Source organism: Schistocerca serialis, chromosome 2, assembly GCF_023864345.2.
Source record: "Schistocerca serialis cubense isolate TAMUIC-IGC-003099 chromosome 2, iqSchSeri2.2, whole genome shotgun sequence".
Classification (NCBI taxonomy): Eukaryota; Metazoa; Arthropoda; class Insecta; order Orthoptera; family Acrididae; genus Schistocerca; species Schistocerca serialis.
This window is the reverse complement of record NC_064639.1, coordinates 513,065,691-513,088,509: the sequence shown is the minus strand read 5'-3', so window position 1 is coordinate 513,088,509 and position 22,819 is coordinate 513,065,691.

Sequence of the window (22,819 nt, the reverse complement as noted above, 5' to 3'; positions counted from 1 at the left end):
GAATGACAGCCTGATAGAAACAGTTTTAGAAGGTTATGTAGAAGGAAAAAGGAAGCGAGGAAGGAAGAGATTTCAGATACTGGATGATCTGATGGACGGTACAGCATACAGCAGCCTTACGAAGGAAGCAATGGATCGCAGAAAATGGAGAGGCGAAGGACTTGCTAATATTGAAGAAAACTGATGACGAAGCTGATGACGAGATGTGTAAGTTTAGGAACGAATTGTTTCCTACTTTTTTTAAAAACATAAGTATCAGACAACATATTTCATGTTCAGTATAAAGCAAAAAAATATATTTAATGTCTGATAGAAATTTCATAGCGTCACAGTCAACAAAATGGTTCAAATGGCTCTGAGCACTATGGGACTCAACATCTGAGATCATCAGTCCCCTAGAACTTAGAACTACTTAAACCTAACTAACCTAAGGACATCACACACATCCATGCCCGAGGCAGGATTCGAACCTGCGACCGTAGCGGTCACGTGGTTCCAAACTGATTCGCCTAGAACCACTGGGTCACAGCGGCCGGCCACAGTCAACAGGAATTACATAAACGGAACAAACGTCTAGTGTAACATTAACAAGAGCTGCACCGAAAATATGTATCACAGCCTCAAAAGCACTCACGGTCACATGATAAGTGCCACTAGCCACCCTAATTCGGAAGGAGAAGCTTTTTTTTTTTTTTTTTTTTGTCGAAAGCCACACTGACGTAACATAAGTACAATTTATGGAGCGGCGGTTCAGATCGACAAACGGTACGTAATTTTTCCGGCCAATGCCAGAGATGGCGTAGGTTTCCAGTGTTGAGTCCATCGCGCAAGGACAGACAAAAGGCATGGTCACGGGCGCCTCTGTTTAGGAGGGTGCGGCACAGGGTAGTGCGGTATTGGCACTTTGGTCGGCCGGCGTGGCCGCGGTCACGGGCCGGGCGCCGCTCGTAGTGGAGGGTACGGCGGCGGCCGCTGCCGATCGACCCGCGATGGCACACAATGGGCGCCGCCGTTTTATAATGAGCGCAAAAACAGCGGCGCATCCGCGGCGCGCCCCGGTCGTTATAACAAGTAACGACGCTGAATATTTCAGCAGGAGAGACTTTGCGGTCCCGTCAGTAATTACATCGCCTGGAAAAATCAGCGGACGAGTGGCGGACTCGTTAGCGGCGCCGGGGGGCAAGTTGCTCCGCGCAGCGGAAGCCTCCGGCAGCCGTCCGCACTCAAAGAAGCGGCGGATCTACTGCCGAGCCTTTTTACGTTAGACTACACGAATAGTACACTAGCAGTTTTGAAAATTGCAAAACTACTGGGGATAAAAGCTACTTGCATGAAATTTAATCCCAGACTAATTATAAGAAAAAAAATATGGTCAGTATAGCTAAAAGGTTGATTACCATCATTTATTCATGCAGGACACCTTTCAGAGTATAACTGCAGGTGAACAGGTAAATTACGTCTTCCTACATTTTCCGAAATGCTTTCGACACTGTCACATCATCGAGTGCTAGACACGGTATCAATCATATGCAGTATCTTCGGAGTCAACTGCCTGAAAAAAAAAAGACCTGAAGCATCCAGAACCACGGGAGCAAGCGAAATGGAACTTAACACTTTGAGAGAGTATACGACGTTATTTCAGTGCTTACAGAACTCAGTGATATTTACAAAGACTTCTTAAATAATAGAGCCCAGTACGTTGTCCTCGATGGTGAGTGTTCATCGGAGGTGAGGGTATCATCTGGAGTGCCCCAGGGAAGTGTGGTAGGTCCGCTGTTGTTTTCTGCCTACATAAATGATCTTTTGGATAGGGTGGATAGCAATGTGCGGCTGTTTGATGATGATGCTGTGGTGTACGGGAAGGTGTCATCGTTGAGAGATGTAGGAGGATACAAGATGACTTGGACAAGATTTGTGATTGGTGTAAAGAATGGCAGCTAACTCTAAACATAGATAAATGTAAATTAATGCAGATGAATATGAAAAAGAATCCCGTAATGTTTGAATACTCCATTAGTAGTGTAGCGCTTGACACAGTGGGAAGATGTGGTTCATCTGCAAAGGAGACGGCTTATAAAACACTAATACGACCTATTCTTCAGTACTGCTCGAGCGTTTGGGATCCCTATCAGGTCGGATTGAGGGAGGACATAGAAGCAATTCAGAGGCGGGCTGCTAGATTTGTTACTGGTAGGTTTGATAATCACGCGAGTGTTACGGAAATGCTTGAGGAACTCGGGTGGGAGTCTCTGGAGGAAAGGAGGCGTTCTTTTCGTGAATCGCTACTGAGGAAATTTAGAGAACCAGCATTTGAGGCTGACTGCAGTACAATTTTCCTGCCGCCAACTTATATTTCGCGGAAAGACCACAAAGATAAGATAAGAGAGATTAGGGCTCGTACAGAGGCATATAGGCAGTGATTTTCCCTCATACTGTTTGGGAGTGGAACAGGGAGAGAAGATGCTAGTTGAGGTACGAGGTACCCTCCGCCACGCACCGTATGGTGGATTGCGGAGTATGTATGTAGATGTAGAAGTATCAGCCCGGTTATCTTTATCACGCTGCACCCGCTCTGGCCCGAATGCAAAAGCTGATTCGGTTGGGAAGCATACCAAAAGCTGTTGAATCCTCTTTCTCGGGAAAGGTGGACCACAATTGTTGTAGCTGGTTCTTGATATCCTGTACGCTCGCACAACGATGGAGTTGATCTCTGAGCTGGTCCAACACATGTTTTGTCAGTGACAGATATGGAGACCTTGATGGCCACGGAAGTACTTCAACATCACTCAGACAGGTCACACAGACACGTGTCGTACGTGGACGAGCATTGTCCTGTCGAAAATATCCATAAAGGTATTGTCGCATAAGGATGAAGAATGCCTCTCCCTAGGTCGCTTCCATATTATCCGAAGATGGTCGTCTGGGATGGTGCAGAACTGCTGTTCATTACTAAACACAATACGATGCCATTCATCACTAGTCCATTTTGTATCCCGCCTGGAAGGCGGCGCGTGGGTCTGCTCCTGTAAACTGAAGGGCAGGCCGAATGTAGGAAGTGAGTAGGAGCAGGAAAAGGTGAAAAGCTTCGGTACTGCGTATGGGTTATAACTCTTTTGCTTAACTTTGCATACAGATGAGTAGGTAGGTGCGAAGCCGCTCATCCATCAAATCTAACAGCGGCTAGAAGTTACAAAGGCAAAATCTGTAGTGGCTCGCCCACTAGGAAATAGAAACAATGTTGCTTGGTCGTCTACTCGGAATCAAAATGGGCTGAATCTGGAGCGGCGCTTGTAGAGCTGCACAGCGTTGGCTAGAGGGCGCTGTTGTCTGTGTCGGTGTCGTAGTGCCAACCTGTGAACTTGCACCTACGCCGTGGCACCGTAGCTATCGATACCACAGTCCAAATTTCCCATCAATGGCAACATTCCAAATGTAGCCGTTTGTGATGTGGTGTTAACAGCTGCGCCCATAAAGGACAATAGTTCCCCAGTCCAGCTGCTGCTGGTGTCCGAGCAATGGTGAGGGATGACACAGATTCTACAGACTGTTCTCGGATGGCAGGCGCAGATGTGCAGTGGTTACGGTGGTGCGGTTGATGTGGTGGTCAGACCTGGTCGACTGGAACCTTCACGATGGGTCTGCCTGCACCCACGTTCCCATGGAATCCAATAAGAGGCCACTGTCACTCGACAGCTCCACATATCTGGATATCGCATCTGGATGTGGCACGATTCACCAGCATGCCCACTGGAGACAGACAAGGAAGCCCATTTCACTCTATTTTAGGTGCTGATAACGCTTTCTCAGATGAGTACGTGGTATCTCTGTTCCATTCATAGCTATCACTCAACATCTGACGCTGTTCACGCCCCTTGTATACCCAACCAGGCGCCGAACAACGATAAACACGGATAATTCTAATGCACTCTGGTGGCCATTATACCTGTAAAAAAGAATTGTACATCCAGTCTTCCATAATCCTGACGATTAGTTGCATGTGTACAAGCTTACACTGGCAACCGACGTTATATTTTCGGTGCTTCACTTATTTTATTAGGCTGTGTATGCGAATGAATCATGGTATATTTGACTAACAGAGCTAATGGACGCCGAATCTTTGACAAAAAAGAAAGTAGCGTCGGGAGTGTCCCACTGAAGCGAAATTACACTTCTGACTTTCTTAATATGCCTAAACAGTTTATCGAACAGGGTCAGAAGCACTATCAAATTGCTAACTGGCCACGACTTTGCACACAGGAAAGAATCGCCATGTGTCGAAAGTAACGCATTGCGGAAAGACTTGCTCAAAATTTTCAATTGGTGAAATGAATGGCAGTTCTCTTTAAATGTGTATGAATGTAATATAATGCCTATAACAAAGAGAATGAACAATACAATATATTGTTACAAGATTAATGTTGAATATCTTCAGGACGTCATATCATATAAGTATTTATGGATAATACTAAGAAGCGACGTGAAGTGGGACGGTCAAGTGAAATCAGTATTTGCAAAAACGATTGGAAGACTTCAGCTTTGTTGGAAGAGTTCTGGGAAAATGAAATACCTTTGTAAAGGAAATCTCATACAGGACGGAAGTGTAGTCGATTCTATTGTTCCTGTGTTTCATGTCCTTATCAGGCAGCTATGATAATGGAGACCAAGAAAATTCAGAGCCATGCTGGTAGGATCGTGTGCTTCTGCCTGGCAAAGCGAACGACTCCTGTGTCGATTCGGCAGAACGTCATTGTAAGGAGGGCATCGCAATTAAGCTCGGTAATTAGGTGCTATGGCACAAGAGCATGTATTCAGTGTGCAAGAAGATGTATTCAGTGCGCTGACACGGCAGAAGACGCCGCCCAGCAGCACTGGAAGTCGTAGTTGTGAAACATTTCAGTGCCGACACGGCACTGGAGGAGCTGATTAAACACAAAAGCTACGGCAAATGACGACGTGATTTTCCAGCGATTACGTTCGGCAGCCCCAGCCTATTACAAATTAGAGGCCACGACTATTGCCTTTTGAGAAACACTAGCCAAGCCATGTCATGTATACACCAACTAATTTTTAAAAAATGTTAAAATGTGTGTGAAATCTTGTGGGACTTAACTGCTAAGGTCATCAGTCCCTAAGCTTACGCACTACTTAACCTAAATTATCCTAAGGACAAACACACACACACCCATGCCCGAGGGAGGACTCGAACCTCCGCCGGGACCAGCCGCACAGTCCATGACTGCAGCGCCTAAGACCGCTCGGCTAATCCCACGCGGCCCCTAATTTTGAATATGAATCTCAGTTGTGCTCATTATGGTCACTTATGCAGTCGATTCGAAGAGTTCCGCATTCAGGTCCCGTCTGAGATGAACCAGTAAGCCGCCACCATCAGGTTTTGCCACCAACAGCTGCAGACCACTGCCTGAGCTAATCCTGAATGCTGTCAGTTTGGTGCCTTGACACCATCAAACCATCATCTTCTGATGAAACCAAGAAGATGGGCTCTTGTGCCTGAGTGAGTGGTCCTTGAGAGACATGATATTTCTGCCTGTAGACTGTTACACAGAAATTCTAATATTATTTAATTTAAAATATTTCCAAGGCAATGGTAACTGCATTGAGTTGACACTAAATAAATAAATCTTATAACTGTGTTATAAAGAGGCAAATTCTTTTCGAAAGTTAACATCTGTAAATCGCTGACGCTGACGTTGAACGTTAAATCACGTTACCTATGAAAAAAGCGACATTGTTTCCTTCTTCCCTTTCAGGCAGGGCCCCAATACAGATGTAAATACATCCATTGTACCGTTCTACCAATAATAGTAGTATGTTTCAAAAATATGTTTTATTTTGTAGAATTGTCATCGTCTCAGTTCTCCGTTTTTAATTGTATAACACAAGTAATTTCTGGCCGTTTAAATTATGTTGGAAGCGACTTGTTTGGCGACGCAACGGTCGAGCGGCATATGCGCACTACCATTAATTATTTTATTTCTTGAAAGTTGAACCTCCATCTTAATCCTAATCAACCTTTTACAAAGTAATTTCAGAGTGATTTCGTTTGCATGTACATTAACTAGGTACGTGGTTACTTGTCACCAAATTTGCTGGCAATCAGTAGTGACCATTTTGGCCTGAATTTAGCTTTCATTCTGCCTGGTAAATCCACTGAGCTTGATTTCATTCAAAATGAAAATAATCAGTATTTACAACAATTTTTATCATTAACTGAAATGGATCCTTTTGATTCAGACTTTATGATATACACGAAGAGAAAATTTAATCAGCTCATTTCGAAGGAAACCAGCCACCACCTGGGTGACTTCCATCTGCTGGTAGCCGCCTTCCTGGTGCTTTGAATCTGGAGGATCTAGCTGCCAGTCACCACCACCTGAGAGGCACAGTATCGCTTTTCGTCACTCTGGGAACAAACTGGTGCTGTCAACCACCCAGTCCGGACACAACGTCAGTCATGCCGAAGTCTGCGACTTGACCCTGCCTGCCTCAATGTGCCTTCCTGCTTGGCTGTAGAAGCAAGCCACTGGCTATGACTGCTTTCCTCCGTTGACCGCAGCACGCTACTGATAGCTGCCACCGTCCGTGGTAACACATTAGGGTTGACGGTTATAGCTGAAATGGTCGGTTTTCTGTTATACCTTTTTTTCACAACAGTTTAACCTGACAGCTAAAACCGTTCAAAGTAACAGTTTTATAAAATAACCAATTTTCGGTTTTTCGTTCCTTTACTTCCCGCAATAAACGTAGAAAGCAAACAAAGACTGAAAAACTTTGTCTCAGTTCCAAGGAAAAGTGGAAAGAAAAGTGATAAGTGGTTGAAAACAACGAGAAATCACCAGTATTTTCCTATTGATTCGAATTGTTAGAAACTCTCCTCAAAAATCATTTGGTAATCAGGGATCATACCAATACCTGGGCATTACAAACAATCAGTGATAAAGGGTGAAAACTGAAGCTGAAGAGCTCTGGTTTTCGTGTGCATTTATCCGTTTTCTAGGGCTACAAGCAGATACGGGCATATTATGTAGACACAGGCAGCACATCAGTTACTTTCTGTCTTTATTGCATACTGTGAATGGAGAGTTAAGTATTTAATTTATTAATGTTACCATAATTTCCTTCCTCTATTATTTCATAGAAATGGCAAACAAATCTTTGATCTTTTAAAGCAAATGAAGCATTGTACTTCATTGCTACGTGACCTCAAAAAAATATTTGCGGGCTACGGTTGGTGCAATTCTGCTGTACAACGGATGTCTGGTGACGACAGCGGGAAACTGGAGTACAGACTGGGGGCAGGTCTCACACACTGCACTTGCCCGTCTCCACCAAATACACTAATACAGGTATATGAATGTCTCAGCAATGCTGCACCAACTCTTATGCAACGTGTTTGTCGCTCGTTCCTGTCGGCATTGTTATTAGATTAGCACTGATCGTTTTTCCCGTTTTCTAGAATATCGCAGTATTTCAAACGCATGTAAATTTTAAGAATAAAAATTACTCCTTTTTTAAAGGGCTTATTTAAAAATGAAAAATTTCATCGCTGCTGCTATGATTAATTGATATATCGGTTTTTCACTCCGTTATCAGTAAAAATTAAACAACACGTTTTATAAATGTGTAAGAGACCAAACAAATACGGAAAAATACCGCTTATGCAGACTAAAATACCGGTATCGGTTTTAACCTGTCGGTTTCCCCCTTCTCTAGTACACATGTACTGGCTTCCTGGCGCCCTGTTGCTCACGCCAGTATACTTTTTCAACGCAGACCGCCTGTGTCAGAGGCTATTCACCACCTCTCCAGCTCTGAGTTGACCACTGTAATTGCTAAAGAATAACGGCTTATTCAAGTAGAAATGTTTCCATGACGGGTTATTCAACACCTCCAACTGAACCACTGCCGCCGCGCCTTGGTAGGTGAACTGCACTGCATCCTGGCACATCACAGCCAGCTGTATCTGGCACCACAGAGGTCGTACACCCCGTCCCTTACAATCGTGTATCTGCTACGAAAATGTAACAGAAATGAGAATGGGATAACGCAGAAAATTATACTATTGAAGAAATACAGTACTACAGGAAATCGATGATTTTGATCCGATTCACCCTTCGCAATTTTCTCAAAACCTTCATACCTTGCTCATGAGAATTGGGGTGACTATTGTGGAACCATGTTCTTTTCAGCAGAATGTCCCAGTTGACTGGGAGTGGGGCAAAGGAGAGCCAATTGGGAGTCACCTGACGATCAAGAAAAACATCTTGTACGATGGAGTCCATTGTTCCCCAGCAAAATTTAAAAAACTGTGTGTGAGTGTGGGCTTTTCTTCCGTTTCTCCTTTAATTTCCTACTCATGACAACTTTATTCTTTTCGGAACATTAATTCTCTTTAGCCACAAATCCCAGTAGGCTGGGAGTCAAGCAGAGGGCTCCCTAACGTGAGTATCTGGGAGGGAATCTCCTGTTGAAGCATTCAACTGATGAGCAACGGAATCCTCTCAAATCCTTGTATCGGAACAGGGTGATTGGAACTTCATTTATTTCTGTGGAAATGTTTATCATTGCTCCAGTCAAAAATTAAAATCTTTTGTATGTGTAGATGTGAGTGCGTGTGTGTGTATTGTGCGAGCACCGTACAGCTTTTTTGAACACTTATAATTCCTTTGCGTTCTGTACAAGTGGATCTTTCTGCAGATTTTTGACTATCAGAATTCAGTTTGTGACATTAAATGTGCGTACTGATGAGACCAAAATACATGCAGATTCAGTGACATGAAATGATATCGATGCAGACCATTTAGCTATGCAGAAACTTTTACGTAATAAGCATATAGTGCAAATTTAAAACTTCTGACAAAGCGAGACTTGCTTACCCGCGACACACGCTTATCGCAAGCAGTCGCATTACCCCTAGACTATCTCAGCACACCTTGATACTTGACTCAATCTTTCGTCGTCTGAGAAGTTACCGTCAGTGAGCTCCAAACACTACCGCCCGAGACTCTCCCCAAGGACATTTGCGAACTGCAGCAATAGGGAAATGGGAGCGCGTTTCCTTAAAATTAAGTGAGGGTCAATTGTCAAAGACCTAATTGATACTTCTTTGAAACACATCATTTGTTGTTTTCTTTCTAAACAGATTTATTATAATGACGGAGAAAAGCGCAACACCAAGGAGTTGTGCGACATTACAGAAAGTTGTTAGGTGAGTTTCTACACCTGAAAGATGACACGAATCCAAATTTCGCATCAGTTGCCTAAGCGTGACGCCTTTAAGGAGACGAAGACGCCATTATCAACACCTCCCTGAGTTTGAACGAGATCGTGTAGTATGGCTACGAGACCCTGAGTGTTGCCCCTGCGATACTGCAGAAAGACCGGACAGGAACATAGTCGCTGTCCATGATTGCTGGCTGCGATGGTCATGAGAATGTGAGCTCGGAACAAGACTGGGCTTCGGATGGCCATCTGCCACTACCGAGAGGAAAGACCATCGTGTACATTGTAGTGCACCTGCAATTTGAGAAGTAGTTGACACAACAATGCCACAAATAACTGTTACAAATCGGTTATTTGTAGGACAATCCCGAGCCAGACGCCCTGTAGCGTGCATTCCTCTGACCCCAAACCACCACCATTTGCGACTTCATCGATGTCAAGCGAAAGCTGATTGGAGGGCAGGGTGGAGGTATGTGAAGCTTTCTGATGAAAGCTGTGTCTGCCTCTGTGCCAGTGATGGCCGCGTGTTGATCAGAAGGAAGCCAGTTGAGGGCCTGCAGCCAACCTGTATACGTGCTAGACACACTGGACCCTACACCTGTAGTAATGGTCTAGGGTGTGCCGCTCGGGATTAGCCGAGCGGTCTCAGGCGCTGCAGTCATGGACTGTGCGGCTGGCCCCGGCGGAGGTTCGAGTCCTCCCTCGGGCATGGGTGTGTGTGTTTGTCCTTAGGAAATTTAGGTTAAGTAGTGTGTAAGCTTAGGGAATGATCACCTTAGCAGTTAAGTCCCATAAGATTTCACACACCTCTTTTTTTTTTTTTTTTTTTTTTTTTGACAGTGGTTTGGGGTGTGAATTTAGATGACAGCAGAAGCACTCTCGTGATTATCTCACGTACCCTGACTGCTAATTTCTACATCAATTTGGTGATTAGACCTATTGCGCTGCCATTCATTAACAGCATCAAGGGGGTATTTTCCAACAGGATAACGTTCGCCCACGTGCTCTAGAGTGTCGACATGTTGCCTTGGATTGCTCGATCGTCAGATCAGTCTCGAATCTCCAATCGAGCACATATGGCACATCGTCGGATGATAACTTCAGCGTCATGCATAAACAGCGTGAACCGTCCCTATACTGACCGACCTAGTGCAAGAGGCATGGAACATCATCTGACAAACTGAACTCCGGCACCTGTACTACAAAATTCTTGTAAGTATGCATGCTTCCATTCAACATTGTGCCGGATTATTAATGTACCAGCATTTCATATCTGCAATGTCTTACCTCTCGCTTACATTAACCTGTGACTTTGTAATGTTAATCACTTAAATATGTTACCTAGACAAACATACTTCCAATTTTTCATTGTTGTTGTTGTGATCTTCAGTCCTGAGACTGGTTTGATGCAGCTCTCCATTCTACTCTGTCCTGTGAAAGCTCCTTCATCTCCCAGTACGCACTGCAGCCTACATCCTTCTGAGTCTGTTTAGGTATTCGTATCTTGGTCTCCCTCTACAATTTTTACCCTCCACGCTGCCCTCCAGTACTAAATTGGTAATCCTTTGATGCCTCGGAACATGTCCTAGCAACCGATTCCTTCTTCTAGTCAAGCTGTGCCACAAACTCCTCTTCTCCCCAATTCTATTCAATACCTCCTCATTAGTTATGTGATCTACGCATCTAATCTTCAGCATTCTTCTGTAACACCACATTTCGAAAGCTTCTATTCTCTACTTGTCCAAACTATTTATCGTCCATGTTTCACTTCCATACATGGCTACACTCCATATAAATACTTTCAGAAACGACTTCCTGACACTTAAATCAATACCCGATGTTAACAAATTTCTCTTCTTCAGAAACGCTTTCCTTGCCATTGGCAGTCTACATTTTATATCCTCTTTACTTCGATCATCATCAGTTATTTTGCTCCGCAAATAGCAAAACTCCTTTACTACTTTAAGTGTCTCATTTCCTAATCTAATTCCCTGAGCATCGCCCGACTTAATTCGACTAAATTCCATTATCTTCGTTTTGCTTTTGTTGATGTTCATCTTATCTCCTCCTTTCAAGACACTGTCCATTCCGTTCAACTGCTCTTCCAAGTCCCTTGCTGTCTCTGACAGAATTACAATGTCATCAGCGAACCTCAAACTTTTTATTTCTTCTCCATGGATTTTAATACCTACTCCGAATTTTTCTTTCGTTTCCTTTACTGCTTGCTCAAGATGCAAATTGAATAACATCGTGGAGAGGCTACAACCCTGTCTCACTCCCTTCCAAACCACTGCTTCTCTTTCATGCCCCTCGACTCTAACTGCCATCTAGTTTCTGTACAAATTGTAAATGTACCAGTTCTGCTTGTTGAAGGTCATTCACTTTTGTAAGGAACAGGAGTGAACCAAAATTTAGCCCTGTGGGACTCCTGTTGTCGTTTATCGCCAGTCACTAAAATTTTCTAACTTTCGAAGGTCTCCGCCAGGCGGACCCATCTCACGATCGTATTACGTATTCTGCTTTTTCGAAGTTAAATGAGAGATTTTAGCAATTCATGTGGAGACACGCACGACTTGTGGAGGGCGTACTGCGGCCCCTCTCTCTTCAGCGGCGGTTTCTAACGAAGCGGCGTGGCGGCTGCTACAGGGTGTTTCAAAAATGACCGGTATATTTGAAACGGCAATAAAAAGTAAACGAGCAGCGATAGAAATACACCGTTTGTTGCAATATGCTTGGGACAACAGTACATTTTCAGGCAGACAAACTTTCGAAATTACAGTAGTTACAATTTTCAACAACAGATGGCGCTGCGGTCTGGGAAACTCTATAGTGCGATATTTTCCACATATCCACCATGCGTAGCAATAATATGGCGTAGTCTCTGAATGAAATTACCCGAAACCTTTGACAACGTGTCTGGCGGAATGGCTTCACATGCAAATGAGATGTACTGCTTCAGCTGTTCAATTGTTTCTGGATTCTGGCGGTACACCTGGTCTTTCAAGTGTCCCCACAGAAAGAAGTCACAGGGGTTCATGTCTGGCGAATAGGGAGGCCAATCCACGCCGCCTCCTGTATGTTTCGGATAGCCCAAAGCAATCACACGATCATCGAAATGTTCATTCAGGAAATTAAAGACGTCGGCCGTGCGATGTGGCCGCGCACCATCTTGCATAAACCACGAGATGTTCGCAGTGTCGTCTAAGGCAGTTTGTACCGCCACAAATTCACGAAGAATGTCCAGATAGCGTGATGCAGTAATCGTTTCGGATCTGAAAAATGGGCCAATGATTCCTTTGGAAGAAATGGCGGCCCAGACCAGTACTTTTTGAGGATGCAGGGACGATGGGACTGCAACATGCGGCTTTTCGGTTCCCCATATGCGCCAGTTCTGTTTATTGACGAAGCCGTCCAGGTAAAAAAAAGCTTCGTCAGTAAACCATATGCTGCCCACATGCATATCGCCGTCATCAATCCTGTGCACTATATCGTTAGCGAATGTCTCTCATGCAGCAATGGTAGCGGCGCTGAGGGGTTGCCGCGTTTGAATTTTGTATGGATAGAGGTGTCAACTCTGGCACATGAGACGATACGTGGACGTTGGAGTCATTTGGACCGCAGCTGCAACACGGCGAACGGAAACCCGAGGCCGCTGTTGGATCACCTGCTGCACTAGCTGCGCCTTGCCCTCTGGGGTTGCCGTACGCGGTCGCCCTACCTTTCCAACACGTTCATCCTTCACGTTCCCAGTCCGTTGAAATTTTTCAAACAGATCCTTTATTGTATCGCTTTTCGGTCCTTTGGTTACATTAAACCTCCGTTGAAAACTTCGTCTTGTTGCGACAACACTGTGTTCTAGGCGGTGGAATTCCAACACCAGAAAAATCCTCTGTTCTAAGGAATAAACCATGTTGTCTACAGCACACTTGCACGTTGTGAACAGCACACGCTTACAGCAGAAAGACGACGTACAGAATGGCGCACCCACAGACTGCGTTGTCTTCTATATCTTTCACATCACTTGCAGCGCCATCTGTTGTTGAAAATTGTAACTACTGTAATTTCGAAAGTTTGTCCGCCTGAAAATGTACTGTTGTCCCAAGCATATTGCAACAAACGGTGTATTTCTATCGCTGCTCGTTTAGTTTTTATTGCCGTTTCAAATATACCGGTCATTTTTGAAACACCCTGTACTTGCTGGCTGCTGCACTGTGCGTGCGACTCGAGTGCCCGCGCGGCGGAGGAGGGAGCGGCGCGTTCGTTACGCGGCCGTGGGCGGCGGCTGCTGCCCTCCGCCTCTCCGGCTGCTGGCTGCTGCTGCTGGCCGCCCCTCCCTTTGTCGTAGCGGCGTCGCCCGCGGCCAGCCTTTGTCCGCGACGACGTTTTGCGGCTCAAGCGGACCTCGAGTCGCACTTTGGTAGCGGCCGCCACTGGGGGGTTGAGGGTGGGAGAGACACACAACTGCCGGCACTGCGCCTCTCTCCACACACACGCACACAGAAAGTGCGCCGCCGGCCAATATTAGCGCAACTTCCCGCACCGCCGCGAGGCCTCTTCCTACGCATACATAAGTTACGAGCCCCGGGTGCAGACATAGCGGAGCCATACACAGACGGCATTACAAAACACGTCGGATACGAGGCTCAAAATTGAGTTCACTGCAACAGCAAACACTCTTGCAGGCTGTCTCGCCGAACAAAATACGGTGACAAACAAACAAGAGAAGAACACTTCAGGCAAGGTCAACGTAATTTCGTAACGTACACGTCATGAACTGGTATGTAAATATTTACAGTTGCAGTTCTCAGTCACGTGTAGAGCGCTCACCAGAGTGTATTTCTGTTGTTCGTGCTTAGTGTTGTTACCAAGCTTTCTAGGGTATTTAAGTTGCCTGAACACCATCAGACGCTGACTGATCGTTATCAAGTGCACAAGGGCGTGCCACATACTTGTTTGCGACAGTGATTTCAGCACCTGACAGGGTTTGAAAAATGCCTCACTGAGGGGTTGGTTCAAATGGCTCTGAGCACTATGGGACTTAACTTCTGAGGTCATCAGTCACCTAGAACTTTATCACACATATTCATGTCCGAGGCAGGATTCGAACCTGCGATCGTAGCGGTCGCGCGTTTCCAGACTGTAGCGCCTAGGACCGCTCTGCCACCCTGCCCGGCCACTGAGGGGTCTCCATTTCGACAGCTGGTTGAATCTTTTAGTCTCCAGATTTATGGAGCATTCGGATATGACAGTGATTCCGTGTTGGACTTCATGCAGAGTGAGGGCAGGGGTACTCGTCGTTAAGTTACCGGTCGACCACGTTTGACCACCAAAAGCCAAGAACGCGTTTTTATGCACCAAGAACATCTCACCCCTTCCACATCTACGCCTGCCATCCGAGGCTAAGTAATGGACTGACTGCAACATTCTGTCGTCCCACACCACTGATTGGAGTCTAGCAGCACCTGAAGAATCGAATCAGTGGGGTATGCGTAGGCTGGCGGTAACATCACCAACACACACGGCAGCGTTTGGACTGGTACCGTCAATGGGAAGTATTTATTGCAGATAAAAGGCGTTGCCTTGTGGTCAGAGGTGAATCGCGGTTCTGCACTAGCCAGTATCTCCATCGTCAGCTAGTATGGCGGATCTTGGGGAGATGTCTCATTTTCCTGATGTTTTGGAGAGGGACAGTGGTGTTACTTCTGGTGTTACGGCGTGTGAAGCGCTCGGCTATGACTTCTTGTTATGGCTACTAGTTATTGAGGGAACTGTGACGATATAACGGTCCTCTTGTGTTACCGCTCATGTGACTATATCGTGTTGCCGTTAGACGCAGGGCAGCTGTCTCTATAATGTTGAGGTACTCCTGTGAGCAGGACGATCACCAGATCCATCCCTGATCGAACATGTGTGGTACCATTTCCGATGTCAGATCTGTCCCAGTGGTAGTAAATACGTTATCAATTACGTCGGTTGTGTGTCAGAATGCCTCAGGAGAGGATAAAACGACTTTAGGAGACACTTTCCAGCCAAATCAGTGCATACATCCAGGCCCGGCGGGATAGAAAGTCATACCAATGAGTGAGGTAATACTGCCAAGTTCTTTGTAAATTTAACTCGATTACGTAATTGCTGAAATAACATCGCATAATCTCCAAGACGTGAAGTTTCATTTCTTTTCCTTCTCACCTAATGTAAGCTTTAAGTTTTGTCAAGCAGTATCTTAGTCTCGTTTTTAACACAGTGCACTCGCTGCTCTGGAGCGCTCTAGGTGGTGTTCAACTGGTGCCAGGCAGTCATGTGACCTTTCACTACTGACGCGTGTATTTGCCAGTGGGTTGATAGATGTTGCGACGTGGATACAGATCGGCTGAAAGAAGTAATCATATTTGAAATTCACTACAGTCACACTGTAAGTGAAGATGCCAGAGTTGTTAGTCTGTCAACGTGCACTGCCCAACGTGTGTACAACGAACAGTGTGTAATAGGACGTGGAAATACTGATCGTAGGAGATCGTGAGAAGCGCGTTGATCGGAGAAGTGTCACACCTCGTCAACGACAATGGGTTTCAGACCCCGCACGAATTCCTGCTGTCAACCATATCTGAGCGAACACTACGAAGTAAACTGCATGCTGGCGTAGAGTACCCCGCGGAAGGCCACTGCTTAAAGCGCCACACAAAGATGCACGTCTTCAGTTGGACAAAGAACACAGAAACAGGATAGTAGTTGACTGGCGTTTGTAGCACAACCCGAAGCATCACCGTCTTACCTTTTTTCAGATAAAGCGAGGCGTCAAGAGCACTGACAGCCGTATAAGGTGTCTAACCCGCAGTGTATGGTAGTTGTACGAGGGCGGGCTAAAAAGTAATGTCTTAGAATTTTTATGTGAAAGATTTTAAGGCTTTCCTTTTTTAAAAAGTTATTAGTATTCCACATGTTTATTCTTCATGACTACATCATTATTTCTCAACTTAGTCATCCTGGTGACGAACACATTTCTCCCTACGGGAGACCAGTTTGTTGATACCGTCACTTTGTTGAGGGAGCCACAACCTCATCTCGGCGTGTATCGCTTCACTTTCAATGTTTGGAAACAAATCGGGTATGGCGAAGGCGGGACTGTGTGGCGGATGGCCGATGACAGTAAAGCGGATTGTTGCACATGTCGCAACGCTCGTGTGTTGTGTGGCATTGTCATGCCGAGGGAGAAATTTTTCATGTCTCGACGAACTCTTCGAACTCGAAACTGATTACCAATACGCTGTTCCTCACGCAGTAACATAGTTACGACACTCTACGCTTTGTTACACGCTTCAATTCGGATACATCTAGCGGCAGAGGGGTGCAAAATATGTAGACGTCAAGGGCAGAGATGTACAATACTAGTAAAGTTTGTTTTCTTGAAAGGCTTTATGAGTTTTCACACAAAAAATTCTGAGGCATTATTTTTCAGCACGCCCTCGTATTTCGGGCCGTAAGGTGATGTTGTGGCGTGTTTTCCGAGCCATGACTTGGGACCACTCCTTAAATTTACAGTGAATTTGAACTAGAAGTATTTCAGTACCCTCAGTGCCCAAAATTTGCCTTTTATTCTACATCTCTATGATGAGTAGGCTATAGAAACTCGTGACTTCCAAGATGTCAGCAGCTACAGTCGCAGGGCTGTACGAACGTTCCTGGTTTGACGGAAATCCAGGAACCTTACTGCACCTCGACTGGCCCATTAAATTTCCTGACTTTCATCCAATTAAAATGTCTGGGACTATTTGGAACATTGGGTGAGACATAGGAACCAACATCTCCGCAGCTCGATTCTTCTATCTGATCTTACAATAAATGAGTGGATTCGGCTTACCTGCAGTAAGCTGTAGACACTCTTTCTTGCTAGGTGAGGCTATTATCAAGACTAAAGGCGGTGTAATACGTCAATACGTATTACCGCGATGTCTCTTCATGCGGTGTCTTTATGGATACCCAGTTATAAACAGATCATTCCCGCAGTATGTTTTTCTCGTTCTGAAAAACATTGTGACGTTTGTTTAATATTTTCCCTACATTCGTTACAAAGTGTATTAAGGACATCTAGCAACGTTTGGGACCACCTTAAGATCAGAAGCAGCGGCAGCCGTCGTCGTAAGGACTCAGTGAGAGACAAAAGTATGGGACAGTCATTCAGATAGATAACCGCTCATTCAGAACCCAAATATTGATTTGAACTCCGTTCAAGGTACGCATATCAGACGTATTCTGTCGCATCACGATGGTCAAACAAACGCTCTCACATCCGCAATGTGTTCCTGAGGCCATTGTGATACAGTTTACAAGCGATAGGGTAATGCATATACTACAGGAGCCTCTAGGAGAACAAATTGATACAGGAGCCTCTAGGAGAACTTGTAAGTATGTTAATACCCATATATAACGGACAGTCAAACGAGAACCAGACAGAGCTCCATGACGGACACCCAGTCACAGAAACGGAAGATATAGAACACCAGCGATTGGCAGACCTATACTCTGAAGTTGATGTTGTGCGAGGGATGAATAAAAGAAGACTGTTGTAGGCAGAACACCTAATCAGGATGAGAAAGGAAAGACTACCGTGAGTAGCATTCTCAGGATCTGTGCAAGGCAGAAGGGGCCGAGGAAGGCCACGAACAAGATGAAAGGATGATATCAGGAGTGATACGGTGGCCTTGGGTCTGAGAAGAAGAGAATAGGCCAAGATAGCCAGGAATAGAAGTGATTGGTGGAGGAATGTAGAGACCGCACATGGTCTTAGGCCAAAGAGACGATTAAGAAGAAGAAATTGTTTATTATTGCAAATGAAATCGCCATAAATGCTAATATATTTATTCCATTGTGAGATAAGACGGTCAATGCCTTCGTGGTGGAAAAACGTTTGCTGTTGCCTGCGGAACCAAGATGGTACCTAGGCGTGCAGCTCTTCATCCGAAGCAAAACGACGTCCACCATTGTCTTTCTTCAGGGTATCAAAAACATGGAAATCGCATGGGGAGTGATCGGGACTGAATGGAGGTCTTCCCAGAAAAATTTCAGCAGCGTAGTAAAAACAGCATTTGCAACATATGGAGCATTTCCTGAGCATGAAGAAAGACCTTTGTGGTCGTCGATTTGCTTCTGACGAAGAGATGCACTCCTGGATACAATCATGGTTTTGTAGGCATCCGCCAAGACTTTTGCATGAGATTATTGACCATGGGATAAATGTATTGACAATTAAGGGGATTACTTTTGAAATAATTAACAGTTTACTTACTTACTTACCACCAGCTACATGAACGGCGCCCTGGTAGCAAGTGGTAAACATCGTCACGTGCGTTTTTAGCAGTACTGAGTCGTTAAACTTTCGCCACTTGAGAGGGCCACCATGAAAAACGAGAGATCGTAAGTAAATGAAACGTAGTGGAAATATTGGTAAGGAATAAACTAATGAAAGAAACACATTTTATGTTCCACGTGAGGGTAACATTTGTTAAATTGTGCCATGCTAACGTTCCTTAATGTGATGATCATCTGCATCCACAACAGCCTGCAACTGCACGATAGACACCATTTCACAATTTTTCGCAGCACTTGTCGAACGGTGGACCATGGAATGTTCAGCTGTCATGACACAGTTCGATCACTGCTTGAAGATCCCACATTATATACTGGTTCCGTTATGTCAATGACATAATATGCCTTACTGATGAACCACTGACCCACCCACCCATACACACACGCACAGAGAAAGAGAGAAAAAAGTAAACAAATTCACAATTTGGCGCCAAACTCACTCGGGAACAGATGAACGCCGACAGCGTTAGGACACACAACAACATCGTTTACACTGCGTTTTGCGAAGTAAAAAGGCGTTTGTTACACCAAAATTACACAAAGCACATTTAATATATGTGTGCAGTGCTCTCAGAATCCGAAAGATGAAGGATGTGTTACAGCAAAATATGAGTAATAACAAATATACACCCAAAACATTTTGCCACACCAAAATCACGTTTTATAATTCTAGGGAGGTGTTAACTCGCTGATAAAATTCACATTTACATTGTCTGGTTTGCAGATGACAAGCTATTAGTGCAGGACAGCATACAGATGGTCCAGAAAAACCGTATAATGTAAAATCAATGTAAGAACAAAAACGCAAAAAAACTGTCTTTAGGCCTCATTTTGTTAGGTCCGTTATAACTTAAAATATGTTCAATATTTACAGTTTTTCAATACACAAAACCGGCTGATGGTGGCACAGAGGTGTCAAAATATGTTTGGGTAACAATAAAAAACAGTGTTTGACATAAAAGACGGACACTATATCCAATAATAAAACATTGCTTTCTGAATTCTCTGTCATGACAACAGAAATGTCTTCAAGAATTTATGGTACAAGTCAGCCTCTCCCAGCCGAAATTGCCAAACTGCCAGTTGATTCGAATTTCTGAATCATGTTCTTCAACACCGGCGCGGAAAGAGGAGCTTTCCGTATTGCTTTGATGTGTCGATACTCTCGTAGAGCAGCGGCATTATTGATGTTGTTTTGATAGACCACCTTTACGAGTGAAGACCTGCTCACCTTGCCCACACCCATGTTGACTGTCTGAAACTGTAATGCAAATTGTTGCTTGTGTTCAACCCTCAATGGAAGCCATGGTACTAACACTACTAATACCACATATCCTGCAGCACAAGTCTGAACATCATTCCTATTGTATGTATAACCCATACGGTAAATACTGTTCCGTCTACACTGGCTCAAATAGTGAAAGTTTAATTAAAACCAGCGTGTATTCATACCTTTCAAAGCCGTGTAATACCGTGAATAATAATTCATTCATTTAGGTTACCTTTAATCCGTGTCTTCATACGTACAAACGTGTTGCTTCTGCACTCTTGTCACCTGTAAGCTGCAAGCCGGTAGACAGGTTTGGATGAGGGTCTCTTTGCCCCATAACAATGTGATGCCAGTCAATATTATAATTGCTCACAGTTTTTATTGTTATGCTTTCAATCGGTGCGTAGTTCACTGTATCTTGCTCAAGCTACAGTATGTACTGTTACAGTGAGAGACAGTCTACGACGACCTCAATGGTCATCAAGACTTTGCACGTGCCTGCTGTCAAAGGCTTCTGGGTCCGCTGCTTATAATACTCTAAGCGTGATGGGCTAGTACATCATTCCAGTTCATATCAGGATCCCCTTGATTTTCATCAGCGGTGCATTTGTGTTTCATGGGAAGGTTTCCTGAGCTTACATTTCAGCAGGGAAATGTCCATGCGTACGCGGCGAGATTTTCTATTGCTTGTCTTTGTGCTTGCAAAACTCTACCCCAGTTGAAAACGTTTGAAGCATTATGGGCAGGGCCTTGCAATCAGCTCGGGATATTGACAATCTAAGACGCCAATTGGACAGAATTTGACGCGATACCTCTCAGGAGAACGGCTAACAATTCTATCAATCAATGCCAAAACGAATAACTGCTTGCGTAAGGGCCAGAGGGGGCCAACGCGCTATTAACTTACTTAATGTGCGAAGTTCTTTGTGTTGAATAAATCATCAAGTTTTTTTGAAATTTTAATCATTTGTTTATCTGTACATGCACATTACATCTACCGATTTCCCTCCCATTCGGATAATACCTTCACGGTGCAAATTTTGTTGTCTTAGTGTGAAGTTGTACTTAAAAATATCGTAAGTGGTTTCTCACGCAGAAACGTCACATTCATGGCGATTGCTTCCTCACGTTGGAATGTTATTTATAAATGCTATCGGAGGAAGAGAGTGCATTTTGGTGTCATTAACGTCACATTCATTTCATGTTGCTGCTACCCGTTTCTAAAACTGGATATGATTAAGCCATTAGAAACGCATTACTGCAAAATGTGGCTTAGTGACAGGCATGAAGTGGCTGTAGAAAACGGATAGCATCAGGTGGTGTCATGCAGGCGCCTGTGGTTGACTCGATCATCATCTATCATTTGCGCATCTCCACTGACCCGGTTGGAAAGCGAGTAGAGAGTTGTCGCTGCGTCCTGTCATTATTTGATGCACACGCTAGTGGCGGGCTTCATCGGTAGTGGACCATATACGTATAGGCCCAGCGCCAAGTCTTGCGGTGTCGGTTATCTGTGATGGACAGAGGAGCGGCAGCTGCAGAGATAGAGATCCTCCCCGGTGTGATGGCGGCATGTGAACCAGACCAATGCTGCTGATCCCACAGGGGGAGGAAGAGGGGGCTGGTTTATAGCTTTGCCGCTGGACCGCAACGAAAGGGCGTCGGCTGTTTGTGTTGTGACGCGCTTGGGCTGAGGCATGTATCAGTGGCAAGGCCCCTATACTTAGGATAGCGTGGTTGAGAGAAATCCAGTGGGGTTTTTGGAATTTCACACCATTTTAAACTTAGGGCAACTGTCGTACTTCAGACAACTCGAGTTTTTTGAGTTCCTGACATTTCAAACTTAGGACAGAATCCAAAATTTAGCACAAATGAGCTACTTCCACCATGACATTAGGGAAGAACTCACTACAACAAGTGGCGATACTGGATTCACCATTTTGGATTTTAGCCGTAGACAAGTGGAGTACGCTCCTCTTCTTGGATTCTAAACTTAGGACAAATGACTTCTGTCAAATTGCACTGCCTGCAATACCGGTTGTTCACAAGCCTGTCATCTTGGATTCTATACTTAGTACAAATTCTTGTCTCGGATTTAGTGAATTTCCCGTCATTTCTGAATTATCGCCACTTTCACGTAGATCTGCTGTGGTGTTAGAGCGGTGGCTGTTGGAGTGGGGTGGTGTACTCTGGCAGGAAACCTGGCAACAAAGCAGTCTGTCCTAGTATGCATATTCCTTCACTGCCTACATCTACAACTGTTCTCCACAAAACACTTTTCGGTGTGGCGGAGTGTACTTTGTGTACCACTGTCACTCTTTCTTTCCTGTCCCGGTCGCGAGTGGTTCATGAGGAGAAAGTTGTTGAGCCACTGTGTAACCTTGAAACGCTCTAATTTTACCTTCATAGCTTCTCGTGAGATATACGTAGGAGGAAGAAATATTTTGCTTGACTCTTCTAGCAGTGTGTGCCCTCAGAACTTTTTGACAGTTAACTACAGGGATGAAGTATGTCGCTCTTCAGTGTCTGCCGTGGGAGCTGGCTGGGCAACTCTGTGACGCTAAATGAACCGGTATCGAAATGCTTTCCTCTTCTGTAATGCCTGTATCAGACCTATCTGGCATGTATCCCAGACTGACGACCAATATTAAAGTATTGCTCGAACGACACTTTTGTATACTATCTTCTTTGTGAGTGGACTACACTCCTTGAGGATTTTTCCAATGATACTGAGGATGGCATCTGGCTTACCTACCCTGCGATTAGTTTTATGTGGTCATTCCGCATTAAATTGCTCCGTTTGCTTTCTCCTGAATATTTTGTGTCTGTGACTGCTTCCAGTGACTGACCTGCAGTTGTATTATTATACAATACGCCGATCTTTTTAACTCTATACACACATTCACTGTGTCAGCTGGACTGCTGGTTGTACTGTGAAACTCACTT